Source organism: Fringilla coelebs (genome assembly GCF_963513975.1).
Source record: "Fringilla coelebs genome assembly, contig: SCAFFOLD_48, whole genome shotgun sequence".
Lineage (NCBI taxonomy): Eukaryota > Metazoa > Chordata > Aves > Passeriformes > Fringillidae > Fringilla > Fringilla coelebs.
Window position 1 is genome coordinate 1,370,949 of NW_028167398.1, and position 4,637 is coordinate 1,375,585.

The window sequence follows — 4,637 nt, forward strand, 5'->3', positions numbered from 1 at the left end:
TGTCCCCATCGGAGGTGCGCGTGATGTGCTCTGGCCAGCTCCCCAGCACATCCAGGAGTATCCGCAGCACTGGCTCCACAGTCCTGGGAGAGCACATGATGGTCTTCCATACGGTGATGGCAGCTCTGCGGGGTTAGAGCTCTGTCTCAGGGGGGGTCTCAGACGCAGCACCGTGGCCTGGGCATCCCTAGGGGCCCGGGCTGACGGCCAGCTTTGCCTCTGCCCACTGGCCCTCGCCAGCAGCACCCAGGCAGTCCAGGCCGGTGGGGACAGAGCCCTGAGGGGCAGCAGGGGAGCATGGCAGCAGGCTCAGGGGTTTACATGCCAGGGCTGGCAAAGGCAGCAGCCAGAGGGCCCTGCAACTCTCTGGACACCTGGCACAGGCGGTACAGGGTGATGGGCTGGGGAGCCCTGAGCCCTGTGGGCAGGTGGACCCCATACCTGTCACAGGACGGGGCCACACGCAGGAGCGTCACGACTACGTCACCCGGGTGTGCTTTGGTGAGATGAAGCAGGGTCTTGTCCAGCCTGTGCTCGTCAGCATCATTGGCCAGGAGCCATCGGTGAATGTACCTCACCATGGCGGGCACCTGGAGAAGGCACAGGGAGACTCACAAAGGTGCCAGAGGGAGCGATGTTCCTGGCGTCCCCAGAGAAGTGCTTCCCTTTGCCAGCGCACTGCCATGGCGTCAAAGGCTCCCAGGGACCAGCAGGTGTGGCTTGGGAAGCCACGTCACTCGTGGGGGAATTGAAGCCTGGCCACAGGCTGCTTACTTGTTCTGGCCTGGAAACACCCTTCTCCAGGAGCAAATCCAGCAGGGCGGCACTGGTCTCACGTCCGAGGAACTGCGAGTGAGCTCTGAGCCCAGTGCCCGTGCTGCTGGTCTCTTCCTGCTGAATGCCCTGGATGAAGCTGAGAACGAGCTGTAGGAGAAGGGCAAGAAGCCGGGCATGTTGCACGGACTGCTCCACACACGGTGCTCGGCTGAGCAGGGACAGCAGGCCCAGCCCAGCCGGGGGTGGTTTCAGGTACCTGCGCTGTGGTGCGGAAGCGGCCACGGCTGGATTCCTGCTCTTGCGTGCGCTCCACGGCTGCTTCTGGCAAAGACAGAGCGCAGGCAGAGCTGAGGGGCTGCGGGAGAGGCCAGAGAACACAGGCCAGCCCTGCGCTGCCCAGGCAGGGAGAGCCCCAAGATGCCCCAGGGGCATGGAGAACGGCCTCTGCGGGGTGTCTGCCCAGCCCCTCTTCCGTTCTGTCCGTGGGCATGTCCCCAGGGGATGGCATGGCATGGGATGGGGCCAAGTTGGCTGCAGGCTCCAGCCCTGCGGCCCAGCTCTGCCACTCACCCTCCTGCGGTGGCTGGAACGGCACCACCTCTTCTGTCTCCTGTGCTGGGGCAGCTCCAGGGCCTTCTTCCTCCTCCTCCTTCACCCAAGCCAGCTTGGGCACTCTTGGGGGCCTCCGCTCCATGTCACTGACTGGAGCTACTTGTAGGAGAGATGGCCTGGCAAAGCTTCTGGGGCACCAAGTCCCCGGCCTCTGCCCTTGATGGCAGCTGCAGAATAGAAGCCTCGGCAGGCCACGGGTCACCGAGTGCTGTGCTCTGGCCTCGAGCTCAGCCGCAGGAACAAGGCCGCAGAGAAGCTCCGGCTCAGACGGGAACGAGTGCGCTGTGCGGGGGCTCCTCACGGCACCGCTCTGTCCCGTGCTGCGCCGTTGGGTGTTCCAAGCACCCGGGCAAGCTTCTATTTCCCACGTGTCACAAAGGGCCCTTGGACACCGGCTTCCGTTGCATGCCGTGCTGACCGTGCTGCAGCGTGCCAGCCAGGGCCCTTGCACACGCTGCCTTCTGGCCTGGGGCCGCCCCCAGCCCACCCAAAGTTGCCCAGCTTGGAAGGAATCCCTGGCCCCAGGTGTCTAAGAAAGCCCGACCGGCTCTTTAGGGAGGGCTCAGACCATCAGCAAACGCTGCCCTGCTCTGCACGCTCAGTCCTATTCCCATCTCTTTCTCTGAGAGCGTTTTCATGTCTAAATTAGAATCATTTGAAGGCAGGGGATTTACATTTTCTATTTCAGAGCAGGCTTCTGCCTTCCTTAGCAGCCACCTGTCTTTTCAAAGCAAGACAATTGTTTCTCATCTTGCAGATGCGCAGTTGCTGGGGAGCCCTGTTTGACACCGGGGACCTGGAGAACCATTGCCAGCAATTGGGAAAATCCTAGATGGTCCATCCACCCATTGATGAGGTCTCCAAATTTGCCCGGAAAGTGGCTCCAGCTTTTATAGGCCAAAAAGAGCAAGTCCGAGTGACTTGATGATATTTTTAGCCCAGAAACCCCTGCAGCTGATGGCACACTTCACAATCAGCAGGGACACAGCTAGGCCAAAGCCCAGACCTCTGCCGGGAGGCTTTCTCCTCCAATACCCTTCAAACCAAGCTCTCCTCAAGTAGTCCCTTGGGAAAGTTTCTTCAAATGATACATTTCTAGCACATTGCTACACAGGGTTATGGGAAAGTTTCTAAAGCAGCTGCTTTGGAGTCCAAGAGCCAGCATGAAGAGTCCTTGTCATCTGTTTGTAGCTAAATCACACTTTGGGGGATTTGAAGGAGTTTGGAATGAGTTACAGAGCAGACCTCTGAGTTTTTTAGATGATGCCATTTCTTTTCCTAATCTTCTACATGGAGAGGAAGGGTGAGTTTGGCTCACATCTCCACCGCATGGCTCACAAGGTCACAAGACTTGTGGTTACAAGACCTTTTAAGGATTTATTGGCCAATAAAACACTGCCAAAAACTATATGTACGTTTCTGACCCAATCCTTCGATATATCATCCCATGGTCTCATGCTACATTGGAAGCTTTCTTAGCCAATAATGTTATGACACACAAACCTAGAGCACTGCTTCTAAACATCGTGTTTACCGTTGTAACTACTTTTATTTTTTCTATAACTTCAACTCCAAAATGCTAAACTTTCCTCCACTCAGCTTAAGGTGTCTCTGCTTTATAATAGAAATCCACATTCTCGCTTCTAGCACCCAAGTTTGGAAGCCCTTTCCAAAGTCTCAGATCCAATGCTGTGTTTAATTGCAGGCCTTGGCTTACAGGCCCAAAGATCTGAGAACTCCCTGCATTTCGGTTTCCAGTGACACTGATGCTGTTAGTTCCAGAGTGCCCAGGATCTGCCTTGCAAGTCAACTCGGGCAGGAACAAGGTGGCTGCCAGGGGGCTGCTTATGGCCTCTGACAGCCAATTGCTCAGGGCTTCCCAGTGCCCCAGCCCCTCGGGGTCTCCCCCAGCCCGGCCAAGCTGCCCGGCAGCAGCGCCACAGCCCGACAGCAGCTCCGGAGCAGCCCCATCCAGAGGCACCTCGGAGCCCTCAGCAAGGCAGCCAGCAGCTCACTGGCAGGAGGACACGGATGGCGCTTCCTGCCTGGCACGGGCCTTTGTGGCCATCTCCAGGCACCGCTCTGGCAGGGATCCCTGCTGCTCCGGCCCCTGCCCAGCTGCTCTGTGGGCAGCACAGAGGCTTCAGTGGAGCCACCAAAGGCCAAAGGGCTTCTGGCCGTTTTGCCTGCGGCACTGCACACCTGGGCAACCGGCTGAGCACAAGCACCCTTTTCCCCTTCCTCCCTGTCACGAACCGTCCTTATTGACGGATTTCGTGATGATTTGTTTCCAAAGGATTTCTCAGTACAAAATACCAACACGTCAAAGGGATTTGCAGTAACAATCAAAAGAGTGTACTTTATTGAATGATTACAGCAAAATGCATGTGAGGGAAAAGAGGGAAAGCGGGGAAATCATATGGAAAAGTAGGGGGGTAAAGAGAAAAGAGGAGGCTATAGCTAGTGCCCGTGGAAGCGACGGGGTCCTTCGGAGTCCAGTCGAAGTTCCATCAGTCGAGGAGTCGTTCCAAGCGCGGGGACGATCTTTGAATTGGACTAGCTAACCTGGGGGTTTTTATCCTATGGAGAATTGTGAAAGAGGGGGGGGAAATAATGCAATAGTTTCAAATCAGCTGTGGGCAGAAGCCATTGTCTTCTTGGTCCAATAGTCCCAATAATCACTACCAACAAGCAAACATCACAGTCTGTACCCGCAAGCAAACATTACAGTCTGTTCTGTTCCCCCCGCCAGTTCCCCCCAAGTTTCAGTCTCAATCCTTGGGAAGAAAAGGAGTTTTCTGTATGTGAGGGTTTCATGTCTCAGTCCTTGGAGAAGAGGCTTCTCCCATCTCAGCCAGTCACAGTGGTTGCAGAACAGATGAAGGGTCTTCTGTGGGGACCACCTAAAGGTTATTCCAGAAAAGAGTCCATCCAAGCTAAGAGGTAGGGAATTTCCAAGGCTTGTTGTTGCAAAACAGGTCAAGGTGCTCCTTTGCACAATTACTTGGCAGGCTGGGAGTTACGTCTCGGCCTTGTAAGCTTGGCAGACTTTCGTCAAACCCAGATATCAAACAGGATCTTTCAGTGGTCTCAGTTTCTGTCCTTTTTCATGATGAAAATCATGAGACAAATGAGAGAAATTTCAGACAGACTATCACAGCAGCCCAGCTGTGGGGCCCTTCACGGGGGGAAAGCTCATCCACAACAGAGGGGGTGATGTGCCCCATCAAAGGGCCCCTCAAAGGGGT